This window comes from Amblyomma maculatum, chromosome 11 (assembly GCF_055883805.1).
Source record: "Amblyomma maculatum isolate TAMU_Amacu chromosome 11, ASM5588380v1, whole genome shotgun sequence".
Classification (NCBI taxonomy): Eukaryota; Metazoa; Arthropoda; class Arachnida; order Ixodida; family Ixodidae; genus Amblyomma; species Amblyomma maculatum.
In genome coordinates, this window is record NC_139354.1 from 146,298,246 (window position 1) to 146,311,244 (window position 12,999).

Genomic DNA, 12,999 nt, shown 5'->3' on the forward strand with positions numbered 1-12,999 from the left:
CAGGCATATACCTTGTTCAGGCTTCCGATCTAGATATGGCACAATATAGTGCACTCACTGACCCGCTCCTTCCCGGCACTCCTGCAATGGAGCCGAAGAGGCGCCGAAATCTGGGAGCGCGTGGCCTTTTGAATATTGACCGAATAGAGGACTGCGATTTTGAGCGGCATTTCAGGTTCAAGAATACCGATTTCTATCATCTGTCTTGCCTGATGGTGGCGGACGATTACGTTAGCGCCCAGCGCGTGACTGTGCCAGGCCGTGAGGCACTTTGCATGGCACTGCGGCGGCTCTCCTATCCGATCCGCCTCTTTGACCTCGAGGTAATGTTCAACCGCCACCAGTCTGTTATCTCGAGTGTGGTGAATATGGTGCTAGCCCATGTCGAGCACTACTTCGACCACCTTCTTCAAGACCTGAGCACCCATTCGTGGCACACTGTGACTTCTCTAGAACGCTTCTGTGAGGTAAGGAAATTTTGTTTGATGAGTTCTGAACGTTGGCGCGAAATCCTGCATGATAAAGGTTATTGCGCAGGGGAAGTATTTTCAGCAAATACCCTATTTTCGCGATTCTAAGCGTCCCGCGAACTCCGCAGAGAAAGAAATAAAATTATGGGGAAAAGCCTTTTGCATGAGAATCTGTTTTTGAGAGGAAGAGAGGGTAGACAAGCTTGCCAGGGCGCCTGTGTGCTCAGTCTCGAGCAGGAACTTAGAGGTGCGGCGCCATCTCCAACTTCTTGTTTTGCTTCGTTCCGACCCTACACGACAGCTGGCGGCGCACGACGCCAAAGGCCAACAGAAAGCTACCCAGATTACCCTATCAGCATGTTGTCACGTGGGCCTGGAATATTTCGGCAAGTTGAGTAGATATCGCGACCACGCGTTGCTTTGTTTGATATCAACTGTTCGACATCCGCAACGGAGGCTTGAATGAGTTTGAAGAGGTCTGCCACATTGAACTTCAAGCGCCCTTCAATCGCCTTTGCGAATGGTGTTTGCTAAATAATTTCGCGCGCGTCTCGTCGAGATATCGAGGAAAAAACAGGAATGCGGGGGGGGGGGGGGAGCGTTATATTTCGAATCTGAGAACCCCCATCACGTTGGGCATCACGATCGTGATAAAAGGGGATGCTTAAAATCGAGTAGCTACGGTAGTAAGAAATATCAGGCATGTGCTCTAGTAGTACCAGAATCATTCATACAGGCTCACAATGATTCGAGCAATGCATCCCGACTAACTTAGTGTCAGAGCTTTTGTATGAATTGTTTGTATCCGCATCATGACAAATCTTCCAAAGTTGAATGCAGTTACATTATTAAAAAACTTTTCATTGCCTCAAAACCAGTAATGTTAGCAAGCAGTCAAAGAAAAGATACAGCAAAATGTGACAATTAAAATCATTTTATGACCACTTGTTCTTTTCATTCCGTGCAAGCTAAAGGAGCCCCGCTTAAAAACTGTTGGGGGTTTATAAATGGTACTGCCCGCAAAATTTGCTGACCCACATCAGAGCAGCAAGAAGATTTTTCAGGCCATAAACATTGCCATGTTCAGAAATACCAGGCCGTAATGTGACCCAATGGCATAGTTTGCCAGCTGGACGGGCCTTTTCGGGGCCGGAGGCACGATGCAGGTAGGTGCATATATTTTGTACGAGCTTGCTTAGTATGAAGTTGCTTGAACATATTACGGATTTAGGGAACAGCCGAGATAAGAATTATGCGCAGGAGGCCTGAAGTCTTGAGGATGCTACATTGAGGTGACATCAAGAACCATAACCATGGGTTAAGGATGCTGCGCACTGATGACTAAAGGAAGTTAACGTTAGATATGGTTTTAACCGGAACTAGGCAAATTCTCATCCTCAATTAACAGTCTACTGTGTCTACATGGCTGCTTGTTATATCATTCCGACCGACACAGTTCCCATGATCTTTTCACCCCTATGCAATACTGTATAGCAGCGACACATGTAGCGCCTTGATCCAGTGTTCAGACAACGGCAGAGGTCTGAGCAGCTTTTCTAAAAAGTGCAAACTTCTTTGCCACGATGACAGTTCATCACCAAAATCTACATATTAAATGCAGGGTATGGAGTTTCAGTTCTTGCAATTTAGTAACTTGGCAGATTTGTGATGATGTTTTTTCATAAATGAGTGCTGACTTTTTTGAGTGACGATGTACTCGTGTATGTTGAAATCTCACTTGGGGTCTATTTTGGCAAGTTTGTCAGTAATAACAAGCTAGTTGCCATTAATCGATTTCAGAAATGGTAGTACTTAGAGCAATAAATTAGGAGGAATTGCTATTGTCACTACAAAAGTATTGCGTGTTTCATGAGATAGGTGGCAGACAATATGCTCCGCGTATCCTTTGAGCTTGTGCCGCCTGGCGGCGGCATTACAAAACTCAGGCAGGGCTACCTGGCTGCCTTTCTCCTTAGGTTTCTACGCAGTCGAAGGCTTTAACGCACAAATTTGTGATCGTTCAGTTCATATGGTTCAAATGGAAATTGGGTCATGTCTAGGAACAACTGTTGTGAAGTGCAGTGCTCTAACAGCTACAAAAGCTCCCTGGGAACGCATTTCTTCAAGTTTCCTGGCTGGCCTTATGAACAGGAGCAATGATAACAGTGGATTGTTTCTGGGCGGAGAAAAAGGTTCTGCTCACTTCTCGATGCTTTTGTAATTATGTAAGTCATTTTTATGGTGCTGCTATGAAATGTTTATTGTCCCATTATGCGTACCCGCTTAGCATCAGCTAGTTTAAACTGCTTTTTTCTTTAGTTTTATGTGAGAGGCAGTTGCATGCTTCTTGCCACTCAGAGACCACATCATGTGCACAGCAATTTTTTTTCAAACTGAATGCAGCATGGATCGGATCATGCCCACGCGTGGCATTGGATCGTTTCTGAGCTCTTTATGCACGTGCCTGTGTGTTTAACTGCTTGCTAGCTGGGAAGCGTTGCTACTGTGCGCACGCTACTTGTTCGAGATATGGCACCGCTCCCGTAATTTCTCACCTAGCTGCAGAGTGTCATTCGCTGCAGATTTTTGTATTTGCGCAGAGATTTATGTCTCTAGTTGGCATGAAGTCGGCACATTCGTGCACGTTTCACAGCATTGTGATTGTCTGATTATGACTCGGGAAATAGGTCATGATTGTGACATTTCCTGAATGTCCTTTCGCATTATGCCCCATTTGCAATTGGAAATATATATTTGCGTGGATTCATTCTTAACACATCGCGTCATTTCTGTTGCATATTTGATTTCTTGTGAATTTATTAAATATAATAGCCCCTGAGAGCCTTCCGAAAATGGCATAATCTACAGCCAGCCGTTACAACATGGATCCCACCACGTTTCACGCATGATATTCGGTGGTTTACAAAACTCTCTGTGTACATCTGTGTTTACACAGACAGTGCGCGAGCCATGAAGCATTGCTAGTGTGTGCAGATTTTGTGCAGCTGGCTCTAGCATATCTTTCAGTTCGTGCACTTGTTGAATGGGCATGCTGCAGCTATTTTATTTGTGCAAGTAAGGCTTTTTCTAACAGGCATGCCACACGTGTTACACCTTTACAATGGTAGGGTTGCTTAATCTGTTTCCCGACTAGGACTTTTACTTAGGTTCAACTTAATTAACATTCCCTTATGTATCTAAATAAGACGCTTTTGGCTGGAAAGTTATTTGGTAGATGTGATATTTTATTTTTGGGACTCTTTCGTAACTAATAGCTCCTTAAGCTTGCTGGCTGCATGTTTCTATTGCTTTCAAATGCAATTGAGAATTCGTGGGAGCCAACAGACATCAGTCTGCAGCCAGAAGTATGGTTTGGTTTGTGAGGTTTAATGTCCCAAAGCAACTCAGGCTGTGAGAGACGCCGTAGTGGAGGACTCTAGAACTTTCGACGTTCTTTGCGCCACCACGGCGGGGCAACAGCCAGCGAGAAGCTAATGACGACAAATAAAATGACCCGAAGAACCCAGTATACCTACCCACAGTATTTCAACAGCTTACAAATAGGAGGAGCACTTAAGAAGTAACAAGTCTAAATTTATTTTGGTGGTTTCTCAGCATTTAATTTCAACTAGGGTAATGCAAGTCAGGTAATTGCATGACACAAAATTTTCAAATGAAGCTTTTCACCTGTTACAGATGAGGGAAAAATGCTTTGATGCCAGCCATAAAGAAAAAGCGTTGGAAACGCACAATTTCGCATGAAAATTGCAGATGTCAAACATTCACTGAATGCCTTAGAGCTTTATTCTTGTTTAATACCAAGCGTGACTTGCCATATGTACAAGCTACGCCCATAAGCATCGCGAAAAAATTGGGTAAATATCTAACTTTGGGCGATAGGACATGAAAATGTAAGAAATTACTTCTGAGCAGCCGGGGTTGCCACTTTCGCGTCTTAAGCTTATATTCAAAAGCAGTAATAGATAATGCCACAATCATTGTGTGCAATTGTTATCTGCTGTGGTGGTAGTCCAGTAATGTGGAGCTCTCCACTACCGTATCTTAACGGAGCTCGAGAAGGGACAGCATACGGGGGAGGCAGTCTCACCAAACACTAGCGCTACTTAGGATAGTCGTGGTTCGAGCTACAAACCATGCACTCTTGCTACTTCAACGATGTGTTAAAATCGTGTCCAATTCAACAAAGGTGGTGCAAATTATTTGCGATTAGTCCAGCATGTTTTCCTGTACACAAGCGTGCCGCCAAAGCGCCTGGTCCGCTCACCTCTCAACAACCACTTGATCGGGCACGCGAAGCAGCACCATGTTGCACTCCAGGAAAACTAATTGAACTTATCAGTTTTTCTCCGAACACAGTGCAAGCGTGGGCATAAATTTTAAAACGCAAAAAAAAGGGATGGTACTCATGATAGGCTTTGTGGCATCGCTGGTCTTGGTGACTCTTGCTTGCGGCAATCATTTGGTGTGAACGCTGGTCGGGTTGTCCCACTTAGGGTGAAGGTTCGATTGCGACTTTGGACAGAAGTCCACTTTGAAGCAATTAAATTCATTTTTGGACTCTAATGCCGTGGAGATAATTGCCACGCACCCGCACAAACGGCCGATCACGTGTGAACTTCTGCTACGCTCGCTGCAGCAGTGGGGCAGCCAACGTAGCCCCACTGCTGCCGTAGGTGGCTTTCAGTGCTGCCCCTACAGGCGGTGTGCGGGGCGTATAAAATAAGTTTGCTTCTAATACCTGAAGTTATATTATTTCTTTGACAGCGGCTTGAAATTACAACTCCAAGTGCAAGCCCTGCTTCTGGTACATTTTTTTATACTGAAACTGCTTTGCATTTAAGGCATCCTCAAGAAGACAAACCTGTACAACAACCTTGAGAAGGTCACCCAAGGCCATAACTTCGTGATCTATGGGGATCCAGCATACCCTCTTCGACCCTTGCTCCTCAAGCCATTTGGGGGATGCAGGCTTCAGCCTCGTGAAGCTTGGAATTCAACAAGAAGATGAGCACTGTTCGGCAAGCTGTGGAGTGGGGTTTCGGCAAGGTGGCCACCGAGTTTGCATTTGTGGATTTTCCTAAGAACCTGAAGATAGGACGCCAGAACATCGGCCGCATGTACAGAGTGGCCGCGCTGCTGTCAAATGCCCACACCTGCCTTTATGACAGCCATGTTTCACAATATTTTAACTTGGATCCACCAGCCTTAGATGAATACTTGGTGCCATTTTCTGGCTAATGTATATGTACTGTTGGGAGCAAAAGTAGCAGACCTCGCCTCCAAGTTCTGAACTGTGCAACATTGAATGTGGGTGCCACCTTGCAGTGCATTCCTAGTGTCAGGCCAGGCAGAGTGCGCAGGTCCCGATATCAGGAGGGCATTTTCAGGTGGCACTCGTTCGCGGTGCGGCACAGTTCAGAACTTGGAGGGGGTTAGTTATTTTTGCTCCTGGTATTACATGTATTCAGATTCCTCACGTTTCCTTGTTATTTGTGGGGGGGAGGGGGGGCTACGCTGACAGCTGACAACAGTTGAAGCTGGTTAGTGGCAGTAAACACTTAATGGTTTGGTTTATACGGTCTGATATTCTAAGGCGACTGGAGTATGAGGGAAACTGCAGTGGAGGGCTTTGTAAATCTTGATCACCTAGGGTTCTTTAACAGGGATTGCTTTAACGAAGTTGTACAAATGTACCTTCACAGTTTGAGTAGCATTCAGAGCTCCGTGCGGGCATCATCCTGATCTCAAAATGACAGGTTTGTTCAGTCAGGCAAAGACTGGCACGAGCATGAGATGCGCCAGCCGCAGCGAGCGTTACGCGAGCGCGTAGCAGTGCAGCCAGCTAGGCAGCCTAGCCACTGCATGTGGCTACTGCCTACAACACAAGTTGGCAGCTCATGCAGCTTCATGGCCAGCTTCAAACAAACTATTCTTGGTCGCACATACTCAGCGTACAGTCGTAATCTACCACCTGGTGATCATAGAAGCTTCCTGGGGCTTTTCAAGTCTTACGAGCTGTGAATGTGTAGGCATCATTCTCGCTATGCTTGCCGTTTTTGCTGCATTGCTTCTCCATTTCATTGTGTTTTTGTATTGGGCGATACTGGAGTTATTCTTGTCACTGCTTCTCACTCTACTTGCTGCTATTGCTGTTTGGCTGCGGTGTTCTTTGTACCCCGCATCTTCAGTGGTACCTGAAATCTTGTTGCTTTGTGCTGTTTTGCAGCACTAGTGGATGGCACAGGTGGCTCCCAACCTCTCACTCTACTTGCTGCTCTTGATGTTTAGCTGCAGTGTTTTTTGTATCCCGCATTTTCAGTGATACCTGAAATCTTGTTGCTTAGTGCTGTCTTGCCGCACTATTGGATGGCACAGGTGGCTCCTATTCTGGTGGCAACTGGCACAGATGTTTCCCTTTCTTTTTATGTATCCTCTACTCCTGTTCGCAGTTGTATGGCCATCCATTCTAACAGCTTCATAGTCCTTACTCAGTGCCATTGTTTTGTGGCTATCATCATTAGTTCACATTCTGCTCGCGCCGAGCACGAGTCATGTAATGGTATGCTTTAACATACAGCCCAGTTTTAACCATGCTATATGGTTAAAACAGTTAAAGCTCAGCTACTTTGGTCATCTGATGAGAAGAGAGGAGTCACTGGAGAAAGATTTGATGTTGGGAAAGGTTGAGGGTCACCGGAGAAGGGGCAGACAGCGAACGCGATGGTTAGATGACATCCTCGAGGCGCTGCAGATCAAGTTATGTGATGTTAGGAGGATAATGAGAGACCAAAAAGCGTGGCGTGATATGGTCCATAGGGTCACGAAGCGTCGGACACGACTGAACTGAACTGATGAATATACCCACAGAAGTGGAGAGACTGAGGATGCAAGGGTTCTAGTTGGTTTGATTTCCATCCCAGAAGTGCTGCGAAAGCTGGGAGCTCCAGCTGATGGCTCCACAGCTGGCTTCAGAGCGACGATTCTGGGTCACACATACTCGGTAGCATACAGCCGCAATGTAACATCCATCCAGCATAGATTTAAAGCCCTGCTAGGGATCTATGAGTCCCGAAGGGATTGATTCCCATCTGAAAAGTGCTGCGCAATTAGGAGCTCTGGCCATGGCCAGCTTCAAACGGAGACATATCGGATTCGGTGAGCAAAGGCTGTAGCGTTAGCACTCTAAGAATGTTAAAACAAAATAAAAAACCTGAAGGCAGTTTGCCAAGCTACGGAAAGGCAACATGTATAGATAACATGAGACAGGAAGAAAGTGATGTAGTTCAGAAACCTATAGGGTTAATGATATTTCTGGTAACAAAGAGCAAATAGAGGTGGGCAAGGCATAAAATGCAGATACCATGGTCACTTGGATAATGATTTTAAAAAGTTAATGTAGCAAAGGGCAACACGACGATACAGACACGGATAGAGAGAAACAAAAAGAGCAGGTGTGATACCTGCCCCAGGTGGGCAGCCTCCTCAGTGTAGAAAGCTATGGTGGTGGATGTGTCCTGGAGTCCGTATGATTTAAGAATCTGCGAGGTGGTGTGCTGTGGTGTGATGGATTTCAAGGGCTAGGCCGGAAATTCTTTCCTTTTGGTAATTCCTGCATGCAGACTGCAAATCACTGAGTATTATGACACGTTCATTGCACGTCGAGAGAGCTGAGGCATTTCAGCCTCTTCTGCTGTGTTGGAGTCATTTCAATAATTGCAGATATCTTTTCTGTAAATGTGTAATCCATGATCGTAATGCAGTGGGCTTGCCTCCCCAGGTATCTTGCTGTGTCAGTAAATCTGGTTTCCAGATTTGTTCCATGTGCTTTTTCTTTACGATATGAAGGATGCATATTTCTCAGGATGGAGGCTGTGGTATATGAGCTATCATCTACACAGGGGGGCGCGGCTTTCCGCACTCTAGTTGAACGCCTTCTCTATCCAAGTTTCTAAAGAGTTCCCCACCCTTTCTTTCTCGCTCTTCTTCGTAGTAAAGTTCTTATGGTGGTTCTTCTTCTCTGTGCACCAGTGGTGCGCCGTCAGAGACGGTATACCGTGTTGCAGTGGAAGTTCCTTGCGCCAGATACGCCCCGTCGGAGACAGTATGAGCGAAAACGTGAGGGCAGGCGTTGACGAGAAGAAAACTGAATTTTACACTCGCAGCAAATATTGACAACGTTTACAGCAGAAATACAGGTTGGAACCGGCTAAAAGGGAAATATTCCCACTTCGGCATAGCCGACGATGCCGAGCATGAAAACCTAGTCCGGAACGCCAGACCGTGCCCTCGGGCTCGGTTTTAACCCCCTTAGGTACAGCCCTAATTTCCGCAACGACCAATCACAACCAACATCAACCTGATTGGTTCATTCCGACATCCAGCGCCCCCTTCAACTTTATGAGGACTAAACCCTCTCTCCCATAAAAAATGGAAAGGCAAAACTCCTAGGGTCAAGTCCTTCCATTGGGCGCTTGCACTGAATGAGCGTCTCACCTGCCCCCACGAGGTCGAGACAGCGTGTACAAAAAAAAAGAAAAGGAAAGAAAAGAACAGAGCAGTCCAGTCACGACCCGCCTGTCGCTAGTGCAGTGCCATGGTTAGGCGTACGCCACAGCGTTCCATAAGGGCACGCGCTAATCTGTTGTGCCCGTCGGTCCCTTACACGCCCCTTACACAGGGTGCCCGATGGCGCCGTTTAGAATTAATTCCTTCAAGGGACCGATGAAACCTAGCGCCACTGCCCAAATGCGACCGCAGCACTATCCGGACAAACAATGCTCAAATATTGCGGGGGCACAACAGCAACAACAACAAAGAAAACACCATGCGCGTGGGCATAAAAATCACAAAACTAAACGCTAGTGTGATCACTTCACACAAATACACGATTTGCGTGCACAAGTTGCGCCTCACACAAAGTTCCAAGTTCATGCGCAGGCATGATTTCTCTTGTTCGCGCACACCATTATCCTCGCAAACACCCACACAAACGCCCGCACACTTGCACGGCTTCAGCACTCATTAGCGCCAGCGTTTCGTCCGTAGACGCCAACCGGCTGCACGCCGTGGCACCGTGTGCGCTTGAGCCGGCGTGCGATGTCTTGGGCCACAGTCGCAACAGAGTGAAAACTCAATCGCTTGTATCCCCCAAGGTCGAACACCTCCTCTCTATCGTTAGAGCTTAATCGCTCACCACGTGATGCTCCCGAAGGCACGCTCTACACGTTACGCCGCGACAGTGAGTCTTGTGCCTTGCCCTTTTCACCCCCTTTGCATGGTCTAACGAAACCCGTGCGACGTAATGGCGTAATGAACAGCAGATAGCACGGTACGTCAGGCGTGCGTGCAATCGGTGAGCTTTGCACCTGTCTACTTGCACTTTGCCTCGATGTGCGCCTTTTGCCTCATTCCCTTTGGCACTAACGTTCCGAATGTCGTGCCCTGCTTGAGAGGCATTTTCCGGCTCCGTGGCAACATCGAACCTTGAAACTGCAGGAGCTACCTTCCTTTCGCCTGACTCGATATTGTCTAGTGACAATGCTTTGTCCTCGGACGACTTGGTCAGGATTTCGTCGGGCGCGTTTGAAACTTGCACAGCTCTAATTACGTTCTGTCCTACTGCCACGTCTCCACTCGTAGCCTCGAAAGGGGAGCTCCTGTGAGGACAGTAGTACCGGACACTTAATGCAATATGCTAGGCGCAGTGCACCGTTCCACCTGCGAGGTATTTCCTCCTCTCGCTAGCTCCACGAGGTCGCATCGATTGTACGTGACAGGTTCTCGCTGTTCGAACCGCTCCTTCTCTGAGCTTGCCTGAGGTTGTTTTTGCGGCAACGCTCAATCTGTTTCATGGAAACGTAGCTCGCATTTTGCCGATACCTGGCCGCTTTCCCCTTTATCGCTTGGCGCTGGAGAAGTCGCAATATGCTCACTCAAAGAGCAATTGTTTTCCGGCTCTGATGGTGTACCTAGTGCCGCTATGCTGGGCATTTCTGCGCCCACTGCCCTCATCCACCGTGTTGCTATAGCGATCTTCCGATCAGCTTCATGGCGCTCCGCGATCGCAACTTCAATCGCGCGGTCCAAATTGAGCGTACTGCGCTCGAAACTGAGCGCATTTCCTCCCTTTAGCCTCTGCAATTCTGCCTGCATCTCCTTTAACCACTCCTGTTCCGCTTCCAAAATTAACCTTTTATCCATTTCTACTTGTTTTCCTCTACCGAGGCTTAAACTCAGAAATTGTCCATGCGGACCCACGTACCCTTAAAACCCCAACGGGCTCGAATGCAGACAGAGACGCGAACAATGGGACCGGGAAAACTCACTATTTGGATGTTTTGATCTCCTTTGAACACTCTCCCGTATCGACGTCCGCCGCCACCTTCCGTGGAGCCTGCGATGCGCTTGCCGCTAGCCTCGGGCCTTAAGTGCATTGCTGCTAACTTGCGTAGACCAGCCGCTGACCGACGTGCTGCGTTTGCTAACCGGCTGCAGTCCCGGTGCTTGCCGCTACCTCTCCTGGTTTCCTTCGCTGCCGCTTCTCGCCGCCTGCTCCTCCTCCGTCTTCTTCGCTGTTTACCTTGTCTCTACTTAGCCGATAGAGACATCCTGCCGGCTGCACCAGCAAAGTTCCGATGGTGGTGGTTCTTCTCTGTGCACCAGTGGTGCGCCGTCAGAGATGGTATACCGTGTTCAGCGGACGTTCCTTGCGCTAGAGACGCCCCGTCGGAGACGGTATGAGCGAAACCTTGAGGGCAGGAGTTGACGAGAAGAAAGCTGAATTTTATACAAGCAGCAGATATTTACAAGTTTACAGCAGAAATACAGGTTGGAACCGGCTAAAAGGGAAATATTCCCAAGTCGGCATAGCCGAGGATGCCGAGCATCAAAACCTAGTCCGGAACGCCGGACCGTGCCCTCGGGCTCAGTTTGAACCCCCTTAGGTGCAGCCCTAATTTCCGCAACGACCAATCACAACCGACATCAACCTGATTAGTTCTTTCCGACGTCCAGCGCCCCCTTCAACTTTATGAGGACTAAACCCTCTCTCCTATAAAATAAAGGAAAGGCAAAACTCCTAGGGTCACGTCCTTCCATTGGGCGCTTGCATTGAATGAGCGTCTCACCTGCCCCCACAAGGTTGAGACAGTGTGTACAATAAGAAAAGAAAAGGAAAGAAAAGAAAAGAACAGAGCGGTCCAGTCACGACCCGCCTGTCGGCACTAGTGCAGTGCCATGGTTAGGCGTTCGCCACAGCATTCCATAGGAGCACGCGCTAATCTGTTGTGCCCGTCGGTCTCTTACATTCGTGTTTGGGCTTTCAGAACGAGGAATGCAGATTTCTGTGGTGCGCAAGTGAGTCCGCAGTCTTTCAAGTAGCTGTTGGTGCAGCCGACGGCTTTCTGGGAAGCGTTTTCTTATTCTCCAGGGCTGCCGTATCGAATCCAAAATGTTATATCGTCGACGCAGAGGGTGTGCTGTACGTCGTTGATTTTATGAAGCGTCTTTTTGAATTTCAGCATAGTAATATTAAACGAGGGGCGATGCAACTGAAGCTTGAGGGGTGCCTTCATCCGCTACCTGGAATTTGCCCATCTTGAGGTTACCCAGACTTATGGTGGCCATATGATTCTTCAAGAATATTTAGACGTAGTTGTATGTTTGCTCCCTGCAATTGGTGTCGTGCAGGTTGCGAAGAATTGCAGCATGCGAGACGTAAAACGCCCCTTTATTATCTGTTGCAATGTCGGTTTTTTGTTTTTTAAACAAAAATGTGATGGTTGAAGAAATTTCAAGTTTAACTTAGGAATTGCCGTTTTTGTCAAAGTGGTCAATAAATTCCTTTTTTAGTTGAAATAGTATGTCTTGGGCTGACAGCTGGTGTCTGAAGCTGTTGAGTGTATTGGGGATGTGTGTCCGTGATCTTCCAAATAGCCTGCGAGGCAAATAAAAGTATCATGACATGCAGTGGTCACAGCTGATGTACATAGTTGTGCTGAAAATGGAGCTGGCGATATGTTTCTACATACAATCCTGGTGTTTGTTGTTGACGAAAAATGCAGACTCGGCCGCGCTCTTCTTACTTTTGCTTTGGATTCATAAGTTGATGTTGGTAAAGCAGTGTGCGTATTGTCTGTGTAAAGTCTATGTGTGTGCAGAGCAATTGTGGGCTTAGAAACTTGTTCGTTCCTTCATTCATGATGGCAGTGAAGGAACACGAGAAGAAAACATGCAACACACGGATGAATGCTTTGTGCGTTTGCTTCTCTTGTGTTCGTGTTCATTCCTGCAGTTGACATCTTGTATTGCATGTGAATTAATTGGGTTTACAAATGTGAAAAACTACTTATCTCTCTTTGGAAGGCAAGGAATGTTTTATGTTGAAAGATGGTAATCCCATCTTTTATTAAAGTAATTTTAACGCGGTAGCGTTAAGGAGCTCGTGTCGCAGAAAAGCCGGTGTCGTCGGCGTCCGGTGAGCGATAAATCCCGGCATGCACTTCATAAA

General features: G+C 47.2%; 1 pseudogene; it reads left to right on the forward strand.

Moving 5' to 3' along the window:
* Positions 1–212: 212 nt before the first annotated feature.
* On the forward strand, positions 213–5,757 carry LOC146175129 (uncharacterized; annotated as a pseudogene).
* The last annotated feature ends 7,242 nt before the right edge of the window (positions 5,758–12,999 follow it).